Consider the following 25,893-nt stretch of genomic DNA (forward strand, 5'->3'; position numbering starts at 1 on the left):
GTTTGAGACTTGTCATACAGATTTGATTGGCTGCAAGAGATTGCCAGGTATTGTTCCTGCCCAAAATTAACTCAAAATTAACTTCTAAGGTACTGGCAACTGACCTTTCAACATTATACACTTTATAACCTCCTAGATTCACAAGAGGTTCATCAAAGCTTAAAAAGGGGAAAGGGTCAAATGCTCAGCAAATGTGAGAAATAGGTGGACAGCATATGATGCTTAAAGCAGGGAATTTCAGCTTTAAATTTGGTTCATGTGAAATAGAACTGAAACATATTGAAAGTGGAAACCATCTTTTAGAGGTCTGTGCTGCAGCCACTGTATTTCTGGCATTTTTTAAAGTTTACAGTTAAGTTTTCATAAGCTTTTTCATAGCAACCCAGAGAGTTTAACATTTGAATTAGCTTAACCTGGAGGAAACCACAGTTGAATCTAAAACTGCACATTGGGCATTGCTGTAAGTGTAGCACTTGATATCTTTGTGTGTGAATGCATTCTGATATTTCCTGTTCTAGGTATTGAAGACAAAAATTGTATATAAAGTGAAATTCAGCGTGGATAAAATATTTTTCTTGAAATATCCATATAGTACTATAATTAATTTCACTTACGATACTTTCATTCCAAAGGGAGGCCATATCTTCCAACAAATTCCTGTGTTACTTTGTGATCTATTCCTGTGTGATGCTCTGTAATCTAAACTAATTTGCCAACATAAAGATGTAGAAGTGTTTGCTCTGTGCATTTGTTTCAGTTAATTTTCCTTTATAGCAGAAAAAATGGAAGGAAGAAAAACATTGCAGCATTGTCTTGTATTCTAAGTGTAAACAAGACATTTTGCCACCTAAGTTGCTTTTGGAAATCTCATTTTCCCCTCAAACATATCAATGACATACATTAAACTACTTGATTAATCAAGCTTTCAGTGATTCATATGCTTTGATTTTGCTGTAACTGAAATAAGCAGTTGCCCTAAGTTTTAATCAGGAAGGAATCGGATCCACACTTTCGAAGGATAAGGTAAGAGCAGTTTCTTTTTCTATCATTTTCCGGGTAAGACACAGTCACACAGTCACACAGTCATTTGAGGGAAAACAGAACCCAAACAACTTCCCTTCCAATGACTGTACAGACAGATTTCCTTCTTCCATGTCATTTTACAGTGACATTTAAAGCCTTAGCTACTAGGACCAAAATTTTGTTTTGATTTTGTTTCAGCTGTTTCTGCAGTTGTTTCAGTCTCTGTGGGTGTTGCATTCCTAGTTTACTGGGCTGCCTGTGGAATATATGTGCAGCTGAGGCACAAAAAAGGAATGTGTGTTTTTATGTTCCTTCTTCCTTTGTAAGTTGCAGAAAAAAATATCTGCAGAATCCCAAGCATCTAGGAGGGGTTGTTGCTCACCAACCACACCGGGGCACAAAACTGCTTAATGTTCCACTGTCTTCAAAAGTCCTCTGCAGACAAAAGGAGATATTTCCTCATTAGATTTAACAGTCTATTCTAAGTTTACATCAAATCACATCAACTAAACCTGAGTTTTGAACTACAGAGCTGATAATTCGGGGGTCTTATTTGGGACTAAGTTTACAGGATGCAAGGCTTTGCAATAAATATTGTCTTTGAGGAGTATGGGAAAACTGATACCTAAGTTAATCCCACTGGAAACAGAGAGGAAACTGAGATTTTGACATAGTTTTTCTTTAAGTTTTATAAATACTGGCATCCCCTGCTGTCTGAAGAAATCAATACTATTCCAAGAAGCTCTGACCTTTGCTGTGCATATTTTGCTTTGTTTAAGCACACAACCAGATTTCCTTCTGTCATCCAGCATAACTTTTCCCAAATTCTGTGAGAATTCAGATCATTGCTTTACTATATTCCTAGAAAACTGCTGAGAAGTATGCACGTACAGACAGGCTGTGTCTAGAAAAGCATTTAAGTTATGTGGATGGGACCTGCCCTGAGAAGAATGTTTCTCATTTCTTTGGCAAAGCTATTAACAGGAGGAGACTAACACTCTCTGTTACAGTGAAGACCACTTCTATTACTGATTTAAATAATAGGTAGTTTTTAATAAATTAAAGCTTTGAAAGAAAACTTATTTTATAGAAAGTGGCCAAGGTAATAATGTAGTATTTTTCTGGTGTGGCTAATGGCTTACTGGAAGAGTCAGAGTCTAGGAAGTTGTGGGTAGTAAGAGCTGCTCTGCCATGGTTATGCAATTCTTGTCCAATATGAAGGATGTCCCTCTTTCAAAAACCTGCTATCTACTAAGGAATGGCATCAAATGTTGCATAAATCTGTTATATGTGTTAAAACTCTTGAAGTTCTAGTTATCTCATTGGGGCTGAAAACATTAAATCTCAAAAAGCAGGTTTTCATGAACAGGTTATCTTAAGTTATAGAAAGCCAGCTTGATTTTGAGGCAGCTTGTGGAAGTCATGTTTAGAATATTATTCTTCCAAACAGGGAGTTAAGAGCATTTATCAGGAAAAGGTTTTGAGGGACATTTTTGGGAACCTTGATGTGTGCTTCTAAATACCCTGCAAAATTGTTTTTGAGAGACTACATAAGGATTACTTGAAACATTCATTCACCTGAAATGAACCATCAGAGTATTGCCTTGCTGGGAATAGTCTGCAATAACTGTAAGTCTTGGAGTTACCTATTCCCTGATGGGTGTAACACTTTACATTCTCCACCCAGAGCAGTTCCATATGAACTTTATCTATATATATCTATATATATATCTATACTACTGCATGGTAGTGAAGGCTCAGGAGCTGGAAACCCTGAGCACAGACTCATGAGCATTCTGCCTTTGGTCCCTGGCTTTGAGCCTGGCTTTGCCATTTCTTCTCTTTCCTGCACAAGCATCAATTTGTTTTAAGTTTCCTGCACACTCAGGCAAAAAACAATGAAAGAAATGGAGAACATCCACCTGTGTGAGATATAGGATGCATAGATAGCCCTGAATTCAACTTTAAGTTGTGCCTGCACACATAGATTTGTAAAGGAGTGATCTACGAGGCTGTGAGAGACTCAAAAAATGGCACAGCATGTTCTTAATTCTAGACTGTGAATGAGTGAGAAATTGGTGGAAAAATAATAGGACCATCATTCTATAATAGATTGTGATATGTTTATATATGTAAATATTAACCTTTTTGAAACAATAATTGATATATTTCATAGGTATCTGGTTATAATAAAAATTCAATTACAATTAAAACAATGACCCACACTGCAGAGCCCATTTCATAGACGGTACTTATTTTGTAGTTTCACTAGTTTTGTAGTTTCACTAGTTTTCTAATGAATTTGGAGTGATGAATTTAATATATTCTTCCTAAAAGATATAAAAAAGTAACATAATAATGAATAAGAAAATAAAAAGAAAAATTTATTTCAGTTTTGAATGGTGAGTCAAAAGTCAAGCATTAATGTACCATAATCATCTAAAGTTCAAATATAACCAACAGGTTTAATGTCTGAGGACTCAAAATCAACAACAAGGAATTATACATCAACTGAAAATTTAAATTACAGAAATTTTCATGCTGTGATAGTTTTTGCATCTTGAGAGATCCTGAGGGACTATACTCTGGCTCATCTGGTGTCATTAGTTGAGAAAGAGCCTGAGGAAAGAGAAAAAATACAGACTGCTTAGTTGAGGAGCAAAATCTTTAAAACATTTCATAGTATCAAGTAGACAAATACATCAGAGGATTCATTAAAATCAAAATATTTAAGAGGTAATAAATAGTGAAAACAGTACTATAACGTTGAAATTCTGGTCCTGCAATAAGTAAGGAAAACATCATTGACAAAACATCATTGACAGGCAATACTTATATAAAAATCACCTGATGAAGTGCAGCATCAGACATTAGTGGTTTAAAAAGCACTGTAAAAACAAAAGTTATCCCACTGGAGGGTAGATTTGTTGAAGAGCAACAGTGTGGTGGTTTTTTCCTAATGTTGAACATAATCATTGAAGTGTCACTGATATCCGGGTGAGCCAATAAGATGCTTTTTTTGTTAAAACCTGGAACTTTAATAATAGACAGACAGAAGTAAAAAACCAGAATTTTATAGAAAGTAATGAGGGAATGGAAACTGGACCATAAAGGCAATGCAGAAAGAATCAAACGTTTTTCAGATTGTGACTGAAAATTAGGAATTATGGTGATCACTGTTATTATAATTTCAGTTTCTATTCAAGGTGGAGCTCCTTTTAAGACATGAGGTTATGTTAGAACATGGCAACACTCCAGAGGTAGATAGACCAAGGCTGCAGGGGGAGTTCTATGAATGCAGTGAATTTGCCTGGAGGACTGGGGAAGAGTTGAACTAAAAGCCAGGTTACATCTCTCATGTTTCCCATATGGAGAAATAAGGAAATTATTTTTTCCTAAAGTATATTTTTGATGCTCTTGTCTTGACAATATCTAATACAAAGATGTTATGCTGCAGAGAGGAAGAATTATTTTTTTTTAGATTCAGTGTTATGAAAACGTGGGTATTTTGAATAGGGGACAACAGTGCTACAGATGGAAAAAATGCCATGAAAATTGAAATATATGTTCTTAACTACAAATATTTGGTGTAAATTTTAACAAAAAAGCTTGGAATTTCTCTGATTCACACAGAGAGTTACTTCAGACTCTGGCATCCTAAAAACAAAATAGTACGTTGGTCCCTACCTCTTTTCATCTACATCTAGCACATCTACATCTAGTACTGAGAAGAAAATTAACTCTAGTGCAGCCAAAACCAGTACAGTTATTCTGAATGAAACCATTAATTGGCTTGAATGATATTTGTCCATTCTCGAGAAGAACAAATATCACCTGTTTCAGTTACATCTTATTTTAAAGGCAATTCAGAGTGGCTATATGGTGTCTGTCCCTGCTGCCCAGCATAATGTGAAAAAAAACTTTCAGTTACTTGAAGATTGATGTTCCCAACTGACAGATTTGCCAAGTGAGTTTCCGGAAGAAGATTTTAATATAAAAATAAAAATACATTTTACTTGCTTTAAAAGATTGCTGGAAATCCATCTCCCTAGCCAGTTTTCCTTTCTTTGCTTTGGAAAAGCCTTTCTTGATACAGTCTTGTCTCTTATCTCTGCAAAATATGATGTCTGGAATCTTTACTAAAATTTCTGTTCCTATCAGAGCCTCTTTGTTTCCTGTGGCAGTTATGTTATAAAGTAGCTGTGGTTCCAATAATTCTGACTGCCCAGAGATCCTTCTCAGATTAAGGGCAAAACTCGCCAAATGCAAAGCCCTAATAGCTCTGATTAAAGAAGATGTAATATTTTCCTCCTCAAGGGGCATCAAAACAAAAAGACCACAATGTACAAAAATATGAGACACCAGATAGTCTTTTCTGTAAAACAAAGAAAGAAACTTGCACATAAAAATCAGTTTTAATATCAGGTATTTTTAATGAATCTAATCAGAAAAATGGCAGTACATGTGAAATGGAAGTACACGCACCACACCCAAAGGATGTTATACCAAGTCAGCTCCTTGATAAAGTTTCACTTTTTGTAAAAGAACAATGTAAGCCACCTGAGTTCTCTGGACTTCATGTGAAATATTAAAAGGAAATTGATCAAATTAGAAAAATTGAGGATTATTACAAAACTGTAAAAATTACTTTGAATCATCAATAAAGTGCATTTGAAAAAGTTCTGTTATTGTACTAAGACATTCTCAAACTATTTTCAGCAGAGTGCGACAATATGAATGTCAGTATGCCAAGCATAAGAGACAGAGATCTAGAGTTCTGATCACTGACATTCAGAAAGATGAGCCTGGGTTTAAATAGGTGCAGAGGGGAAATCCATAATCAGAATTTTGTGATGCCTTGGCCTAAAGAAGGAAAGAAGCAGAAAAAGAAGGAAAGTAGATACAAAATATTACAGAAAGCAACTTATATCCATTCAGGTATAGTAAATTGAAAGAGAATATGTGGACAATCACATAAAAAGATCTTGTTTTTAAAGGAAATGATAGCATGAGTTCGTTCCTGGATCATTGCAACAAACTTTGTCCTGCTGTCAGACCTTGTTGGGTTACTGATCCATAACCAAAAGAAATACCCTGTACATCAGAATGTGGAACAAGACTATCTCCTTAGCTGAAGTATTTGGTGGCACTGGTAGGTAACACTGAGCTTCCCGTGACAGAATCATACATCAAGTTTGTATGGCTCAAGTTGAAGCAATAAAGATAAATAGGCTCTCTGTTCCTAATAGTTGTTAGCTCCAGTGAGACTAAACTATACCTGTCATTGAATTATTGCCATCACTGCCCTGAAGCTGAAAAGCAGACATTTATGCTGATTATTGCAGGATGGCATATTATTATTAGGCTATTAAACAGAATGCCTAATCTACCATTCAAAATGTTTCTTAGCTATAGAAGATCCTTATGCAATGAACCATCAAATATTACCTACCACTATGGGAGACTTGAATAAACTTGTTATTTAGAAGAAAAAAAATGGAAACTTCCTAGGTTCTGCATATTAGCTATGATATCTGTGGGCATCAGTTTATTTTAGAGTAAAACAACATGATGCTTGGAGGCATTATTGGAGAAGACCTCTGAAGAACACTAAGAAAAACTTCTGTAACACAGACCTTACCTCACATCTTTACATGAATCAGATATGGTCAGTTCTAGGCCTTGAAGCAAGAACTTACTGTGCCCAAAGGCTTCTTCTCAGGCACATGATTGTGCTTTTTTGATGCTTCTGTCAAGGGAAGATTCTTCATTCTAAAGTAAAATATTTAACCCAGAAATCCTTTTTTATTTTAAACCTTAATACAGTATATTCAGTTATCATTCAACGGTAGCAAAATTTTAAAATACCAGAATGTCTACTACCATGCTATTTATTGCTTTTCACCTTCCAAAGTCATATTAGTTAGTATTGCCTCTGAGTTTAGGTTTGGAAGTTTTATATAAAGTTTATCCTTTTGTTTGTGTAGATAGTATAATCACTGTGACTAGGACATAGCAAGGTTCACCATTCTCAATAGGAAGCTGAGGCCAGAAGCATGGAAATAAATACCTACCCATAAATAATTCTCATAGAGTATTTTGATTTATCTTTTTAACTATCCACTTTAATATGTATTCCAGGACAAATAAATCCAGTGAAATGACTAATGTATAAAGTAAGTAGAAAGTGGCTTTTGAAAAAGAAACCTAAGTATGAATTGTGTAGATAGTCTAAGGAGCTGAGGGAGGATTCATTAGAAGACATTGAATAGCCCTTGATAACCTGTCATGTGATGTCATCTATCAGCTCAGCATTCTAGCCACCAACAAATGACTGTAGAGCATAGTTTGCAGACTTCAGCCAGTCACTGGCTGTTAAGATAGGCCAGGCACATGACTGAAGATTTTTTTTCAAATACCTTCTCAGTTCCCAGAAATGACAGATGAATTGGTGTCAAATGGCGTGAGAGTGAGCCTTCACCAGCTGAGGAGTGGGTCATCATAGTTTGGCTTGATAGAATTCTGAATATTGGTATGCTGCAGGCTATAGAGGCTATAGGTGTTGTCCTTTTGTTTGCCACCTTTCACATGAAAAGAGTTGATTTGAGAAAGAGACATTTATTCCAAAGAAGAAGAATAATTTTTATTTGACAGCCTCACTAAGACCTCTCTTCTCTGCTTACAGCAGCAGGACTAGTAATTGTCAGCAGTATTGGATGGTTCATTTGCAATTTCTGTCCTGTCTTTTGTAATTACAGATATGCTATTAGTTTGTTGGGTTTTTTTCCAAAAGTGTGATAGATGTGTATATTTATAATAGTATTGGTTCAGCACTGAGTTCTTAGTCAGTTTGTTTCATTTGCATACCTTCTGGTACTTTTTATTTATTTGCCTCTATAGAGGGACCTAGAGCTGAGATACAGAGCACATATATCCAGAAGGAATCTTTTTCTAAGAGCAGTTGTTTTCTGCTTTGTATTAATGATATTCCAACTCTTGCTGCTAGCTGTAATTTTTAACAAAATTCGCAATGTCATCCACAAGACATAAAAAATTTTAACTGCAAGCCTTTAGATCTTCTAAAAATGCATTAATAGATACTGAATTTAGGCAGTATTAATTAAATAATTAAAATCATAGAAATAAACAGTTGCCTGAGGAAACTTTAGCAAAACTCATTATACTTTAGAAATTACTTAGGCATTCAGACCAGACAACTGACTGCCTCCAAAAGACAAAGTTTTGGAAGATAGCTGGCATTTAGATAGTTGGCAGTATAATTTACACTAGGAGTAAAGTGGAATTTAATGCACAATAAATCATCTTATGAGAAAATTCATAGGTGCAAGAAATCTGCTTTCGAAGGGGAGAGGAGGTGATTAAGATTGCAGGCAAGATGCCTGCAGGGTTTTTCATGAAAAAAACCACATCAGATCTCAAGAAGAGTCAAAAAACCCACACAGCTCTAATGCACATTGCAGTCATATACACTGAACATGTACTTCCTCCTGTCACCAAGGAAAGTGGGACATTGACTGTGGGGAAAAAAAGCTTGTGGCTGTTTTCATCCTGCTGTGTCCTCTCTCTGGAAACACATTAATCACAGTTTATTCCTATGCTCTGGATTTATAGTAATGAAAACGTGGAAGAAAGGAGATGCAGAAAGAGAAGGAAAAAGCTGAGATCACCAGCTAGGTTATATTGTGTTTAGTTGTAAAATGGTTTTAGGATACTGATAATTCCTCAAGAGGAAACAAAACCCATTTCATTAAAGCTCTAAGGTCACTTTAAATCTAGAGAACTTGAAGGTTTCTTTTGGCCACAGGAGAAATTTAGGTTCTGTCTTGCACAGTGTGCTATTTTCTAATGGGATAGTGGGTGTCTAAAATCCTGAATTCTTGGTTTTATTGTCTTATAAAGACAACAAAGAGACAGCCAATATGAATACAGGAAACATAGATGTGTGTGCATATATATGTTTTGATAATAAATACATTGTTCTTTTAATATATTTTCATGGTTCTATATGAACCTTTGGCTTTATCTTGTGACGTACAGACTGCAGAGAAGCAAAACCAGCTTTTTTTAGGGGAGAACTGTATTATATGTAACTTATGAGGTTGTAGTACTGTTTATAAAGTGATGCCTCTGCTCTTGACTGATTTTGTCCATAAGAAGCACATTACTATGGAAGCAGGTCTGTTTCATGGTGTTTTATATATTCATAGTGGGCAATGTTGTTTACCAGTATAGAAAAGATCTTTTAGACAGTCCAGACAGCCAAGACACATAACTCATGAAAATATTTGTTCTCTCAGATACCTTCCCACCTGACAGATACTATATTTAAAGTCATGTAATCACTACATATTCCTTTTATCAAAACATTCTTTTCTTGCAAAACTAATTACAGGCGGTGAAATTACTGTCCAGAATGAATAATGGAGAGATAAATAATTAAAAGAAAAATTTCCCTTGTATCTTTCCACTTTTTCAGGGTGCAAGGACACTGCGAGATGCAATAGCTGAATTTCAAAGCTGTTAAAAAGATGCATAAAGAAAGGGCAGGTGGGAAACTACAACCCTGAGGACTCTGAACTTTGAAAATCTATAAAACCTCATAGCTAGAAATTGATTTGTACAAGCTAAGTCTAGACACTGACAGCAACTTATTAACAACTGCCGCACTTCAGGAGAGAATATATGACCTAGCACATGCCCAAGTTATAGGAATTCTTTCGTTCTGGTCACTGTCTTGAAAAAACAATTGCTTTATTGAAGTTCCTTCAATTTTCATTTGTATAAAAATAAGAGCAATGGTTGGAACATTTGGGCCTGATGTAAGTGTGCAAAAGGCCTAAGGTGACCCTGTGCAATGATGACCCCACTTCTCACATTCCAACACTACTTACCAGCCATGAAAAAGCAGTGCTGTGCTGCTGTGTGAGTCCTGTTCTCTTATCACCAGACTCCTCAGAACTGCAGTGTGCCATGTAAACCTTAGGGGGATCTAAAGTCTTGAAATAAATTCTAAATGTTCTGGTACTGAATTTTGCATGTTAAGAGACATGATTTCTTTTCTCTCATGTTAAGGGACATGATTTCAAGGTACATAGGAACCTTAATTATGATGTTTATCATGTGTGAGATATGCATGTTTTATTTGAGAAATGTAATTTTCAGTGCATTTTGGCATTCCTTTGAGAAAGTAGAACATTTTGAATTGGAAAAGTAGACACAGATTATCTACCCACAAGGACCTTGAAACACTCAGCTGAGCATTGAGGGCATTATAAGGTGTTAAGCAGCACAAAAATTTTGGAAGATTGAGGGAAGAGATTTTTTCCTTCCAAGCAACTCATCCAAATATAATGAAGTCCCACTTTTTGGTGGGACAGTTTTTGTAATGCATGGATTGTGTAGTAGAGACTCAGAGCAATCAAGAATGTTTGGTAGTTACCTTAGTGTTTAGTGTCCTCTTTCCCAGTTCTCTGAAAAATTATTGTTATGTGAAGAATCTCTGCCTTAGCTACAATTAGAACTTGATTCCAACACATGCTGAGGAGGTAAATATGTGCCCATAAATCTGAACTCTGTGAATTCCCTATATTCTAGAAGGCATTGAAGGTGATTTGCTAAATCCACAGGGTTGTTTCTAACCCCTGCCCAAAGGCAACACTGGAGGATTGGAGGTTTTCAGCATTTGTATTCAGCAACAAAGCATAAACTGGTGTACCCACAAAATTTATGTTAAAAATATTACATGTCACTATATAGAAATAGTTTTTTGTGCTTCTTGAAAATAACCTTCTCTAATTCTTTCAGCATGACCTGTCAATCCTAATGCCAGTTATACTTCCTGCTCCTGAGTGCCAGAATCCACTGCTTGTATGTTGTTGGGCTTGTGGTCAGCCCTCACAAGCAGAAATCTGAAGTAGATGATCAGTGCTTATTCTAAGAAGTATCCTATATTTATTCCAGATAGCTATAACATTGCAGGGGGTTAACAGGCAAGATCATTAATTCCAGAAGCTTTTGCAATTTTTTTCTTGCACATGATGCCGTCTCTAAATATAACACCAGATTTGGCATGAGAAACACAGGAATGTTCCAATTTCAATACTTCTAAACTTCTCCAGCCACTCAAATATCCAAGAAGTGCTGATCTATGACATATCCATCAACAACACCTACTATGTGAGAATTAAATGCCTTGCACAAGAAAACATCATCTGCAGCCCCATGTATCTTGTTTAACTGCAGCTCAGGTTGCTTTTGTTCCGTAAATCTTGTTTTAAAACTTACTCTCACAAAGCCAAAGTATGCAAACAAATGTAGTTTAAGGGGCCTCTCTCATGGATTTGAGGCTATCTTTTTTCCTGACTTCATCATTTCTGCAAAGCAGATGTTAAACCAGCATGAAATTAAATTAATGTTTTGCCCACTTTTGGCTTTCAGAAAATGATTTCAGTTCATGTAAATAGGCTCCAGCTAGCACAGTGCTAGAAGAATGAAAAACACATTATTGCCAAACCTGACCAAAGGTGAAATCTCAAAGACAGGCTTAAAAATACTCACAAATTGGTTGGTTTGTTGTTTGGTTTTTGGTTTTTTTTTTGTTTGGGTTTATTTTCTGTTTGTTTATTTAGGGGTTGTTGTTTTGCTTTTTCTGGGTGTTTGTTTGTTTTGTTTTTCTTTAATTTTAACTGTCAAGCTACTCTTACTTCAGAACAGAAACTTCTAAGTGGCCACATCCAAGTGTTCAGGATAGAGCTGATGTTGATATAACACAGTATTGTAGACAATAAAAACAGTTTTAGAATAATAATAAACAAAGCTTTAATAAACAAATACAGTGTTATGTTTTCAACTGGATTTGGAGGCTTTTTTGTAAACAAGGAATTATATTTTCTGGTCTTTTAACAAGTATTGTAATAGTATACTTGTAGTATTCTGTGACATTTTATTTTTTATAAATGTTATAATAATTTTCAGAGTAACTACAATATTTTAACAATCTCTTAATGCTGTCTCTGAAGTCAAGTTCCTGGACCTATGGTTAAATGCTTGATTAAGCAAGGAACAAGTTTTCAGAAAAAAAATAGAGAAGTAGTGGTCACTCAGTGAAAGGGTTTGATAGCTCTAAACATTTTAAATAGAGTGAATTGGCTTTATAAACAGGGATTTTTTTCTAGGAAGGGCAATGCAATATGACAAGCATGTGCAATTTTTCCATATCTTTCATGTTTTACATTAATTTATGATACAACTGGAGAAAGTTTTCAAGTGTTAGAGAAGATTTAAAACTTCACATTGCTTTTTTGGAAAAAGTTGTGTTTTCATACTGGCAACACTTCTCATTCCAATTTGGGCTGTTAATTATAGGTAAGTTTTCAAAGAGAGGTGGGCAGATAAATACCATGACCAATTTTTTCCTTGTATTCATCTTCTTAAAATATACTTTTCAAATGGTTTTTACTGGTACAATTGAGAACTTGGTTGAACTAATTTCTTTTTTATTTAATATATGTAAATTCCATTATGAAGTTCTAAAAGGTGCTAACAGCTCTACTGTTTCAAGGATCTCAGACGGAGTAGATTTTAATCATAGGAAGAATTAGAAATGTTGTTCAAATATACTATTCAATGTACTCAATATTGTTTAGAAAATAAAGCATTTAGAAAAGTCTTCTGGTGCACAAGACTTGATAGCAAGCTATGCTTTCTAGAAGTACAGACTTATTTTTTGTATTTAGTCTATGAAGAAGAATATTTTATGTACTAAATTTAAAGAACAATAAAGAAATTAAGTCCTGTCATATGTGGAGCACCATTCGTGAATCTTTACTTTTGTCTCATCCTCTGAGCAGCTTATTTTATAAAATATTATAATTTGGAAATGAATGTGTTGAAAATGTTAAATAAATGACCAAGTAAAATTATTTAGGTTAAATGATTATTTAAGGTAAGCTGAGTCTATTTTACTGGCTTGTAAAAAATAAGGTGAACTCTATCCTTTCCCAGCTTGACAACTCACTAAGAATTTTCTTCTTCAAACAATAAGAAAACAAGTGAAAAAAGATTAAGAGTGTGTATTTCACAGTGCAGAAGAGAGTAAAGAATCTCCTTTTATTAGGAAATTAACTCAGGTGGAAATCCGTGCTACCATGACAATACTGCTTTCAGCACAAAACCTTGGATATCTCCAAGCAGTTCTCCAGTGTCAGCATGCACTCTATAGCCTCTACAGAAACTATCTAGATTCCTAGTCCTTTCAACATCTCCTAAGATCTAACTCAATTCAATTCTGTAAGCAGCAAGATTGATTGACTAAAGAAGATCCTACATCTCCTCTTGGAGTATCATTCTGTAAAAAACATTGAAAAGCCTCACTCACCATTCTGACAAACCAATTAAAATCAGAGCTCTTTCAATCTGTCTTGATAGAGATTTATCCATGCAGATGAATGAACTTGGAATTCAGAAATTCAAAGTGATCAAGTTTCACAAAGTCATAAAATCTCAATTCAAACAACTCGAATGTATTCCTGAAGCTTTTACACGAGTGTAATGATTGCAGTGGAACTCTGACCAGAGTTCTCTAAAGGAAAAATACATTGTGGACACAGCACATGCAAGACAATGAATGTGATTGATAAGTGTAACTGATAATATATTTGCACTTGTAGAAGACATAAAATCTACAATACAAAATCAATTGAGCAAAAAATTAAATGGGTTAAATCTGGTTAGCTGGTCGATTTCAAAAAATAATTTTCAATAATAAATCACCATCATATGAGAACTGTTGCTAGTGGACTTCCTCATGTATCTTATCCTAGTTTTTGCTATATCATGTGCTGTTACAAGTGAGTTAGAGAAACATGCATTATTTAATTAGGTGAGAGCTCCATCAATACAGACATATATATGTAAAATTTGAAAAAATTGAATAAAACTCAGGAACATTTACAACAATTAGAAGGATAAAATAGAGCTGCAGGGAAGGATGTAGCCCTGTATAGGACTATCAGGATATTTTAGTATGATATATCACATTTCTCATATTTCTGCTCTGTATGTTGCATAAAAGTTGAGGCCAAGCTATTTTTTCTCTCTGTTTCTTCATATGTCAGAACACTTTTTATATAAACAAACTTTCAGTGCGTAGTTACCAGTGCCCAGGATCCTGAAATGGTTTGTACACCAAGGTACCTGGTTTGCTCCTAGTTGCATACAAAGAGAGAGACTAAACTGGTACTGACAACATTCATATTTGTAAAAATAAGATGGAACTTGCAAGAAGAAAGCAAGTCTCTTGTAAAGTCATGTAGGGAATATAAATGTATTTTAGTTTTGAAAAGTAGTGGAAGTACATTTGTTAAATTGTTTTAACGTCAGCTTCCAGTCATGAATTTGGAAGTTTAGTAGTCTGTAAACAGGGAAATGCTGAGTATCAAAAAATAGAAGCCATCGTACAATATTTAAATTATCTCAGTTTCGTTGTATGGAAACATATTTTGGTCTAACATTCAGACCTTTGGGAACAATGGAGAGAAACTGACAAAAAATTCAAGACAGTTGAAAGCATATTTAAGGTCAGCAGGTTTTAGCTTACAGGAGAACACTAAAGACCCAAGAGGTTAGCAGCACATATTTTACAGAAAAAGCACCAGATATAAGGATAAGTTCACCAAGAATGAATAAAAATTGATGTTATTAAAAACCAAAGTTTTGGTGCAGGAGCTGCTGAAAATGTAGTTTATGTGAGACATCAGATGTTATATTCATAAATTCTTCATGTTCTAGAGCCAATGAGCAGTCTATATTTTTCTACATTTTGACCTTTGACCTCCTGCGTAATACCCATGAGCACAAACCATAATGTTTAAAATCAGGTTGTCTTTCTCAAGATGCACAGGCTGTTTTCCATTGAGGCATTACATTTTATCTTTGGATTTTAAAATTCAAGTTATATTATTTTGTGACAACTGTGAAAGAAACTTAATCAGTCTGCCTTCACCTTTGCAGATGTGGTTTACACCTTGGAGGGGCAATGATGAATCAGGAAAACAGTCCAGGCAGCAGTTTGAAGATGAGGAGGAGGATTTTTCTTTCTAAGCATTAGGTGGAGCTCATGGGGAATCAATGCCTCTGTACATTTCCTTACAGTGTATCAGTTATCAGTGGAAACTGCTCTGGAAAAGGGATGGAATAAAATCTCACTAAGGATAAATGAATCCCTAGAAGCTTCCTGATGCAGTTGGCTTTTACATAGACATACTTTCCATGGCAACAGAGTCTTCTAGGATAAAATTTCACTTTTCACTTATAAACGTTTGGAAAAACAATTCAATTTAATGTAGTTTTGACTTAGATTGCATCACTTTTCATATTGGGGTACAAGTAAATAAACAAAATAAAAACCACTGTGAGAAAAAGTTTTGAATACCTCAAACTCATTTCAGTCAGTATAGTAAATAAAATTGTGCTCACAAATTATTGGCAGAAATCTGTCTCAAAAGTCTGTAGACACTTATCATGAAATGTCTTAACACAAGCAAAAGTACCAACAAAAGTTGTTCAAATTGCCTTATGGTTAAGTAATAGATATGTGAGGATATGGATATTTGTTTTCTGATTGTTTTCTGATTGTTGTTCTTCTATTTAGGTTGTTGATGGAGGTACTCTTGAAAGAAAAGTTTTAATTTTATATCATAATAACATTATTTGCATGAATGTTACCAGAAAGTAAATAGAAAATTGGAATTAACAAAAGAGGAGATAAAGAGAAGGCAGCATTAAAAATAGATGCATCTTTGAAAATTATTATTATTATATATATTTTAAAAGAAAATTGCACCTAAGATATCAATTCATGGACTTTTATTTCTGTGTTCATAATTCATATGAAGAGCAGTAGTTACAGAAAGGAAACAACTGCTACTCCAGTTCCAATCTGACAATTGAAAGCAATCTATAGAGAGTCAGATGAGTTTGAAGGTTTCCAATAGGTAAATGCACTAATTGGAATATGGTAACAATTAGTATGATGCACAAAAAAGAGAGATGGGCTGCATATTTGCAAGTCCATTCTTATTGACAATATTACAAAGGGATGTCAAGTTATGAGACATCCAGAGTAATATATCAGGGAGTGCTACATAGACCACTAGATTTATATCTTATCACCTAATGGGCCTTTTCCCTGTGGAAGAGAAACTCTGTTCTTCTCTTGCAGAAATTTTAAAGGGGAACACCAAGATTGTTACGAATGAAATAAGAACAGAAATGCCTGTGTGCTTTAACACCAGAGCAGGAGAAAAGGGTTAAAAGAAATGTCTGCCATTTGTCACAGAAAACACTATCCCCAGGTCATTGCTTCCAGGGTGATCTTCCCAGCAGTAAAATTGAGGAATGTGTTGCTCACCTGAAGACCAAAAGGCCTGCATCCAAATAAGAAATGGATGACTGATCGGTGAAGTTCTGCCTCCATACACCAGGAGCATGGCAGCAAGAGTGCAACATATCACACACAGCAATTCTTTCCCTGTTAGCTCCCCCGAGAAAAGAGACTGCAACATCAAACAGATTCCAAAGAAAAACAAAGCGGCAAAATTAATCAAGATTTTTTAAGGCTTTTTAAAGGCTGAAATTTGCAACCTTTTGAGGACCAGCCCATTAAGGCAAAAATTGGTTTGCCATTGTTCATCAGAAAGACCCCAGGGTTGTGATGAGGCTTTGATAGAGTCCTTTGGCACCTCCTTGTACAAATGATCCTGGCCAGATCACTGAGCTCATGGCACCCTGGTCCTGGTGAGCATTTATGTATATGAGAGGCCATGAATAATATGAAAAAAGGACTGCAAGTGGGAAAAATCTTGGTGATTTGAGTCAGTAAAAATCTAGTAAATCTTATAAATTATTTTCTCCTCCCCTTCCATAAGTTCTCATGCTTAATTTTTCATGAACTGGAGCGAGACTTTTTCTGGCATTCTTTTCAATCACTCCAGGAGCCTGGCTATGCCAGGAAATATGGGTAGAGTGATAGCCTTGGCTGCACTTACAATGAAAGAAAGAAGCTCATACACATTGGTTTGTGGCTGTTAGAAGAACAAAGAACTTCTGAGAAAAATGTTTTGCACTCCAGTTTTTCAAAAATGAAGTAGTAAAAATCTTCTTTTCAATATAAATATGCCTATTTTTTTTTTGTGAGACAAGAATGGATAATTTTAATTTATCTTTTTCTCTATGTACAAATCCAGGTTAAGTGTTCTCTAGAAATACAATTCTGAACAGTGACCATGACATTTTTGTTGCACTTTAATACTTAACACAAGAGAATAGTAGCCAACAAAAATACAAATAAAAGAAAATTTGCTAATGAAAGGCTTAAAATATGGGATTATCAGAATGTCAGCTCACAATTTGGAAGGTAAAATCAATGAGCAGAGGATTTCACAGGGAAGCAATCAGTGTTTAACAGACAAAACAAAAGAAAGGCAAAGATAAACTAATTTCCAGGAAGAAATTCTCAGCTACACAGGTCTTTCTGTGATATTAAATACCAAGTTCCGGTTTTGACCTCTAATCTAAATGCTTTTTTTCCCTCTGTAGTTTTATGGCATTCATCCACAATTATTGAGAAATGTCTTTGAAATGTGAATAATAAAGAATGCATTAGTATGGATATTCTCCTTACAAAGACTCTCCCTCAACCAGTTAATCTTTTATTTTCATATTTTACATGCACAGCTTCATCTTATCTCTGTTGAGCACAAAGATTTTTAAGGGAAGAGCAAAGACCATAAACCCTGCTTGGGAGTGGATACACTTAAAATACAACAATAAAGGATGCTTTCTCACATAGGATCTAAACATAGAATTTTTTTTTTTTATTTTACCAGCTAAATATACACTTGCTATGAATCAGAGGTACTGTAAGTCACTCGTTGTTTTTTTTGATTTCTACCAGCTGACAATTTTACCCTTAAAATGTTCTCATACAAGCAGGGCTGGTAAATCCACCTACTGTTGCTTTGCCTGTTGGTTGCATTGCACAACTTTTTTTCAGTTGTTTACAGTTTTGCCAGACTTTAAATATTTGGTCTGGAATTGCTAATCAGGATTCTGGGCTTTAACCTGTATAATTCTGGCAATGGGGGGAATGTTTAATCTGTTTGCCATTGGCTTGAAAATCCAGCTACATGGTACTACAATCCAGCTACATGTTATGAGCATTTGCAAAATTGCAGTCCATGCAGGTTCATTTTATAGTTTGTTTAAGCAGTTCAAACCCTGCTAGATTCTCCTCACTAGGGAATCAACAAGGTTCTCCCTAAAATGGGAGTTCTGCAAAGTTCTGCCAAAAATGATTTTGGATAACTCTTCTGAGACTGCAGTTGTCACATGGAGGAAGAAGACACTGCAGAATTCAAACCCCAAAAGCACAAGGGTAACAGCCATGAGTGCACTGAGTCAACACAAGTGTGGAGGAGACCTCAGAAACTGAGACTTCAAGTTGGGGAAGTACACAGACAGATTAGACATTAACTGAGAAAAACTGAGAACAGGAGACTGGGAGTAGCTGACTGGGAAGTTCGTGCAGAGACCAGTGCAGCAGTGATGAGATGTTTGAAATAACTGCAGTATAAGAAAGAGCCAGACTCAAGGCACAGAGATTTGTTGTACAGTGTAGAAAAGATGCTATGGATTGGGATTCAGAGGTCCTGAGGGAAGAAAGGGAGAATTATTTGTGTGACATGGAAAGGAAGAAAAGAATTAAACCAGGACTAGCTAAGACTCTTGGAAGAAAAACAATGTAGAGAGTAGAAATGGAATTGCTGGCTAGTCAAGGAGGCCATATTTGGGACAGAAGAAAATTTTTGCTTACAATGTCATCAGAATCATAGAATGGCTTGAGTTGGAAGGGATATTAAAGATCAACTGGTTCCAATCCCAATTCCATGAGCAGGGTCACCTTTCACTAGATCATACTAAAGAAATATTTATTTAAAAGCAGTACTGAAGTACAAAAGTACTAAAGAAATACTTTCAGAAAGATATTGGTAGAACTATTCTGTGGTGGAGTGACCTTGGCTGTCTTCCATATGCCCACACAGCTGCTCTCTCATCAACAGGATTTGGGAAGAAAATAGGATGAAAAAGCTTGTGGGTCAAGATAGGGAATGACTAACCAATGAATGTAATAGGCAAAACAGACTCAAACTGAGGAATAATAATTTAATTTATTGCAAATTAAAATATGATTAGATAATCAGAAGAAAATAAAAATTAAAGCAACACCTTTCCCTCACCCTTTCTACCCAGGATTAACTTCACTGTTTCATTCATGCCTCCTCCCTGCCCCTCTCCACAGCAGTGTGTGTGAGAAATTGGGTGTAGTGGTCTATCCCTAACAGTCCCTTCTTGGCACTCATTTCTCCTCACATTTCTCTCCTCCTCATGGGCCCTCTCCATAGGCCCTCTCCATGGGCTTCTGTCCTTCCAGATAAACCTGCTCCATTGTGGGATTTTCCAAAGACTTCAGTACCTTCAAAGAATGTTCACCTCCTTCAGTGCTGGGTCCTCTACTGCCCATGGGGTGGATATTTGCTCCAGCCTGGTCCTCTTTACAGGCTGGAGGAGAACCTCTGCTCTACCGTAGTATCTTCCTCAGGCTGTGGGGAAATACCAGTATTAATGCCTGGAGCCCTTCCTTCCATCCTGCAGCCTTGGTGTTGTTGGGCTTGTTTCTCACAGGTTTTTCTCCTTGCTCTTCATAAGGTTATGTGGTGGTTTTTTTCCTGTCTTAATTAAATTTTTTTCCCAAATATGCCATCAGTTTGACCGATGGGCTCAACTACATCCTGCAGTGGGTCTGCTGAAAACCCCTGAGTTCAGCACAGAGCAGCCCCAGCCTGGTCTCACAGAGACTATCCTTGCAGACAGCTCTTAGCCATGGACATCCAAATGGGCATGCCATGAGAAACACATTTCAGAACCAGATAAAATCTAAGATTCCTGGATCTCAGTGTCACCATGGATATTGTCCTAATAAGCTCACTGGTGGATCCAAGTTTGCTTGATGGGGTAAAAGTCAGTAATAGTCCTAGTACCAGAGCAACCCAGCTTGGAGCAGGGTTGGAACTTATTCAGTCTCATTTCCAGCACAGTCACCTGGATGACCTTCTCTTGGAAATTAGAATGTGGAGAAGGAGCTAACAAGGGAAAAAAAGAGCTGCAGAACCATATCTTTCAACCAGGTCTGAAGCAGTTAAGGGTGTGCATAACGAGGATATGGGCTATATGTGCTCCTCTTTTACTCACAGCTGTTGCAGCTCATTTCTTTGCAAAGTGGTTGCATAGCGAGTGGTAAATACAATCACCCTTTTAACTAAGTAGAAATACATTTTAATCTTAAAAATGTTATAACTCTTGTTGCAACATATGCACTTAATATAACCACTGCCAGACTCATAACCTCCTTTGTATACCTTTAATGGGAGTTCAACTAGCTAGATTTGATCACCCTTTTACCTTTCTCTGGATACTTATAATCAGATCATGAAAGTGATTGCTGGAATAGACATTCACTGATGAAGAAAGTTAGTTTTCCCAGAACTAACATGAAATCACAATGCTACACAAACCAAATTGCTGTCATAGTCCTCATATTCCAGAGAATAATTGCAAAATCAATTTTTGCAACAATAAGTCTGCTTGTCTGTCTAGCCTAAAACAATAGGCCTACACATTCTGGTAAAAAAGGTGTCACTCTCTTTTTTTGCAAAGGGCTTTTTACACAGAGAGGCTATTTCCAGTTAATTTCTCCAGGCTGCTAAGATAAGAAAAAATTCTGTTCAAAAGAATCAGTTCTCAGACATCTGATTTCCAATGCTAAGAGAATTATCAGTATTATTAGTCATCATTGGATTATATCAATCCTTGTTTGTATTAGATTAAAATCTAATAAATGGCCTTAGTTCCACATATACAATAATTTTCCTGAATTCACTGTATTATTTTCTTCAAAACCCTTTCATCCAAACATATTCTCACCATTTACACTGATTTTATTCATTTTGCTGCGATGCAAACAATGGGCAGGATATGCTGGGAGCTGTTCAGCTGGAAAGCAGCTCTGCAAAAGGGAGCCTGAGGGTCCTGGTGGACCACACTGAACACAAGTGGTGTCCTGGGCTGCATCAGGAGGAGAGCTACCAGCAGGTCAAGGGGGTGATTCTCACCCTTACTCAGCCCTGATGAGAACACACCTGGAATGCTGGGTCTGGGACTCTGTTCCCCAGTACCAGAGAGATGTAGACATACTAGAGAGAATTCTGTGAAGGGCCCCTGATATCATTAAGGGACAAAAGCATCTCTCCTATGAAGAAAGGCTGGGAGAGCTGGGACTGTTCAGCCTGGAGAAGAGAAGGCTCCCAAACCTGGTCATCAGATCAAGGGGGCAATTATGAGAACAAAACTGTCACACTTAATTGATGAGTGTTGGAATGTGGGAATGTTTATTTCATTAAGGTTATATGTTCAAGAACCTCATCAAATAGAGTGTAAGGACCTTATCAATTGGTGTGATAAGGAAAGGCAGGAAGTCATAGAGAAAACAGACACAAACTTGAAAAAACATAAGGGAGACAAAGTGAAGAAATAAGCCTTGTCAGTCACTAACTGATGAACTATCAAGAACTGCAGGCAAACCTGGATTCTGTTACTGATAAGGATGTAAGCCTAAGCATCCAGGATGTTGGAATGAGAAATATGGAGAATGAAGAGGAATTGTGCAGGGCACAAGGATGGAGAGACATAGATGGAGAAGAGACAGAAAGGTTTACAAAAGGGGATAGTTGCATGTAAAAGAAGGGGTCTTTGTCTGATGGCCGTAGTCTATCCAATCTTTTATTAAATTCTTTCCTAACTACCTCTCTGCAGAGTGTTACTTTCTCTCCTGTAGGTATATGTTCTGTGAAACTGTGTGAGATCCATACATGTGTGTGTTTGTGAGTGACAGCTGGAGTGACACTGGGGTGTAGGCACCCCTGCTCTGTGGTGTCAGCTGCTGGAGTGAGACTGGGGAGGTCTCAGTACCAGCGACTGAAATGGGTGGGGTCTTAAAGCTCAACCCACTGGGGAGGGAATGGGATGTGTCCCAAAAACCAGCTACTGGGAGGGATCAGAATGAGTGAAGTGATTGGCCTGTTCCTTCAGCTGTTTAGCCTTTGTGGGTTTGGATCACAGGATTATTTTCTTACTGAGGGATCCTTCTTACTGAAGTTCAGCAGAAAGTCTTGGTTTGTGCCTCTTGTTAAAGTTCTTGAATATTGGTAAGCAAGCTCTCTATTTGTTCATCCTCTGTGCTACTTTTATTAAAATATGATTATACCTTCATTCAACAATGAAACAAATAAAGTTAAGCAGCACAAAAGAGAATATATGTATTCTATTCCTGATTTCAGGTACATACAGAAAAAGAAAATCACTCTCCTTTTAATATGGATGCAATTTTTTCACGGGCATTTATACCAGAAAGGGCAAGGTTTGCTTGTGTGCAAGTGACTGAACTTTAAAACAAAGGAACTAATTTTTTTAGTGGATGTAGGAGTTAAAAAAACTCAACAGTTTGTGATTGCAGTGTTTTGGGCAGAACAATGGAGAAAAAGCAGTGGACAGACCTGACTTCTACAATTAGGGGCGATTTTTATGGAGTTCTGTCAAGGGAACTATAGCTGTGAATTATGACCTTTTTATAAATCCAGAGCAAATTCAACTTGTTAAAATCAAGTGAGCATTACAGAGAGTTAAGCAATATTAAATAGGAGACCTATTGACAAAAATGAATTAGACTCAGAAAAAAACATTTGTTAAATAGAAATTAGGGGGTCTCTGAAACAACCTTCATAAAATATAGGACAGTATGTCTCCACAAGCATAATAGAAATAAAGGACATACATCATATGTGGCAAAATAATTATAAAATGTAACTTTATCACATGTGGCCAATGTTTCCAATTATTTCTGTAAAATAAAGCCATTTTTTTCCATTAATGATGTTGCAGATAACTCACTCAGAGGATCATTACTGGTAGTAGAACTCTCCATCTCTTTAATGAGGACCTTACAGGCCTTGAAATGATACTGAAGTAATTATAAGATTGACTCAAAAGTGAGAGTGAAAACTTCCATGGAGACATACACCAAACTAACATGGAATTGAAGAGTTCCCCAGAGAGTCAACAAATGCAGGATGGCCTTAATGTGCTTTCAATTCCTGCTGAATATTTAATTGTAAGTATATGTTGATAAAATGTTGCCAGTTTTTTCATTGGAAAGCACATTCTTTTGTCACCCATGAGAAAAAATTATGAACGAGTGTAGAAGTGAAAAGACAGCAAGATCATAAAAATAATACATTGCATTTGTTTACTGCAATTTAAGAATCTGAGTGAAGAGACACGTAAGCATACCTTCTGTAATTTAGAATCCTTTTAGATCAGTAGAATAATTCACAGTAACAACCTATTGTTTTAATTAGTTTACTCCCTCTGTGTCTTTACATATAATCCTGGAGTAAAATTCCTAAGTCTAATGCACAGAGCAACAGATGATGCCATGTCAAAGGTTTCATATGAAATTGTTTTCATTTCTGATATTGATATTTAAAAAACAGTAGAAGCACAAAGGGAAACACAGGATAATAAATTAAATTGTTGAATAAAATGGTACTTAATTTATTCAGGAATTACATGAGAGAGCAGAAAATATGACACTGATGTGCCATCAAGTCGGGCACATTGGTAAAAAATGTGCATAAAAGTGTGTTCGAAAGACAGACCGTGACTTCATTTCTAACTATACATGTATAAACATGCAGCAGACCTAACACAATTTCCCCACAACAGTTTGTGACCACATCACATCAATATTTCTCAACTCTATTAAAGACCCTGTTGTAACCACAAGAACATACCTAGTCTTTGCAAGTCTAAGAATCTCCACCCTTTTCTGCCACCACACACAGCACCAGCCTTGTACTTTATTGGTTTAGGAAGTGGAATTATCACACAAAGAATGTAAGCTTAGAGACTTTATTTGTATAAAGCAATTAAAATCTAAGTGAGAAAAAATTACATTGGGCTAACTTCATTCTCTGTATAATAAAGAGGACCAGACCCTGCCTATGTACTGGTGTGAAATTTTAACAATATCAGAGCTTCCAAGATGGCCCAAGCTCCATTCAAATGAACTGCCCACACAGTGCAAAGCTCTCATAGCATTGCTCTGAATCAGAGCTATAATATTGCACTGTGGGAATTAAATGAAGTGCATATCCATTCATTTTTATGAGAATACTGCAGGTGTTAGGTTTGGAAGGTTAAGTTTGAAATAGTATGCTGGTAAGTGATACTGCAATGACTAGACTTTCTGGTCAGCTAAGCAGGACAGCAATAGTAGGGGAGATTTTCCTCTTCAATCAAGAATTTGCAAGCCCAGCAATGCATGCAGGAGCAAAGATAAGTATACAGCCTCATTGTATGTGACCTCTTGGTGGCCTTAAGATGCAGTGCTGAACACTGCTCAGCTTGGGCCTAATTTACTGGGAATATTACTACAAGTTAAAATAGTGTCATGGGAAAGCTGAGGTGTCTGGTCCTTTACAATAAAGACTGCTCTTATAAATCAGTGATAGTATCAGACATCTTATATTGTCATGGATTTTAAAAAATGCAATAAAAAGTATGCTTGAAAGAGTTAATGAGGGAATTCAAGAGCAATAAAAGATCACAAGACTAGCCCTTTAGTCCAGCCAAAGAAAATGGTGCTAAATTGTAACCAGGTGTTTTTATTTCCTGATTTACAAAGTATTGCAAACTCAGCACTCTGTGCTAGAAAGGGCAAGATGCAGACTCACACACATAGAACATTCATTGGATTCACCTAGCCCTTATGAAACTTTAGACTTCCTGAATCAATCTCATCAATTCCAATTGATGTATGTCCCAAAACATACGGAGGAAGCTGGTGGAAGAACTCATCAAACCACTCTCAGTCATTTATCATCAGTCCTGATTAACCATGGAGATCACAGATAGCTGGAGGTTGGCCAGTGTGTCACCCAGGGTCAAAAGGACGATCCAGGGAATTGCAGACCTCTCAGCCTGATCTCGATACTGGGAAGGTTATGTAACACATTATCTTGAATGCAATCACACATCATGAAGAGCGAAATCACAGAATCAGACCTAGCCAGAGTGAATTTAGGAAAGGCAGGTCCTGTCTGACCAACCTGATCTTTATTTATGACCAGGAGACCTGCTTAGGGGATGAAGGAAAGGCTGTGGATGCTGTCTGCCTTCAGTAAAGCCTTTGATACAGTCTCCCACAGCATTCTCCAAAACTGGCAGCCCACAGCTTGGACAGGGGCGCTCTTCACTGGGTTCAGGACTGGCTGGATGCTGGGTCCAGGGAGTGGTGGTTAATTATTAAGTCAGTCCTGCTTAGTATCTTTCTTAATGATCTGGACCAAAAGATTGAGAGCACTCTTAGCGAGCTTTGCAGATGACACAGTTGGACAGGAGTGTTGATCTGCTGGAGGGTAGGAAGGCTCTGCAGAAGGATCTGGACAGGCTGGATTGATAGGCTAAGGACAAAGATAAGAGGTTCAATAATGCAAAGTGGGTCCACTTTTTTTTCTTTTGAGGTATTTTCTAACATTAATGGTGCAATGATTTTAGGACTCTAAGACTGTTTAAAGTCATGACTAATAATCAAAACCTGTAATGACACAGGTCATCAGATAAATTGCATTACTTATTCCTTCATTAGTGTTATGTAGTTTTGCATATGCAGCCATT

General features: G+C 36.5%; 1 long non-coding RNA gene across 1 annotated transcript in view; it reads right to left on the minus strand.

Moving 5' to 3' along the window:
• Positions 1-3,386: 3,386 nt before the first annotated feature.
• The window catches only part of LOC129119846 (uncharacterized), a 214,610-nt gene continuing 192,103 nt past the window's right edge, over positions 3,387-25,893 (minus strand). The window contains exon 2 of the long non-coding RNA XR_008534158.1: positions 3,387-3,642. This is a non-coding gene — a long non-coding RNA (uncharacterized LOC129119846). The remainder of the gene's footprint in view (positions 3,643-25,893) is intronic.

Source organism: Agelaius phoeniceus, chromosome 1 (assembly GCF_051311805.1).
Source record: "Agelaius phoeniceus isolate bAgePho1 chromosome 1, bAgePho1.hap1, whole genome shotgun sequence".
NCBI classification, from domain to species: Eukaryota; Metazoa; Chordata; class Aves; order Passeriformes; family Icteridae; genus Agelaius; species Agelaius phoeniceus.